Below are 900 nucleotides of genomic sequence, written 5' to 3' on the forward strand. Positions count from 1 at the left end.
GGCTCGCAGCCCTGCTGTGTCCCCCGGCCCTGCCGCTCGCAGCCCCTGGGGCCAGGCAGAGCCCCGCAGCCCCGCACGACCCTGCACGTGGATGCTCACCGCAGCTGGGACGCGGTAACGAAAGCTCCTGTGTGATGGGTTTGAAGGAGACGCAGCAATATTTGCTGTGAGTAGGTGGGCAACGAAGCAGGACTGTGCTTCAAGCGGGGGCTAATTGTGCGTCCCTGGGGACAGTGACAGAAATCCCATTAGTGTCACCCGCAACGGGCTCGCTGCTGGTCGGTTGAGGTGGAATAATGGGGCAGTGATGGAGGAAACAAAGAAGAGTCATTCAAATAATTAACAGCATCAGCAGTGCTGGTGCAGGGCAGAACAAGAGGTGCCAGCGCACTGCGGGATGCTCTGGCGTTGCTCCGTGCCCAGCCGCGTGCCGCGCCACGGGGCCAAACCTTCGTTAATGAGCGAGCGGTGCCTGGCACGGGGCTGGTGCTGCCACGGGCGAGAGGGACCAGGCACGTCCAAGCACAGCACATGCAGCCTGCAAAAACCTGCGCTGGCACGCTGGGGGTGCCGCTGTATACCTGCTGCCCGGTGGCACTAGAGGGCAGAGGTAAGGCTTTGCGTCACACCATGATTTTATTTTTCAGGTTTGAAGCTCTTGAAAGGTTACCTGTAACTTTGAACCTCTGGGGTTTATCACGTTTGCTTTTAAGACTAATATCTTGAAGCGGCTGAAGCCGCTGCATCGCTCTCGGTCCCAGCCCCAGGTTAACGGAACAGGTAAACCTGATTATTAAAAACCTGCTTTGCGGAGTTTATGCTGCTTTATTTTATCTATCACAAGGTGAGTAAGAGAATTTCATTCCACGCAGGGCCGGGTGCCGCAGGCTGGGGGGGCCG

The sequence above is a fragment of the Egretta garzetta genome, unplaced genomic scaffold, assembly GCF_000687185.1.
Source record: "Egretta garzetta isolate BGI_Z169 unplaced genomic scaffold, ASM68718v1 scaffold640, whole genome shotgun sequence".
Lineage (NCBI taxonomy): Eukaryota > Metazoa > Chordata > Aves > Pelecaniformes > Ardeidae > Egretta > Egretta garzetta.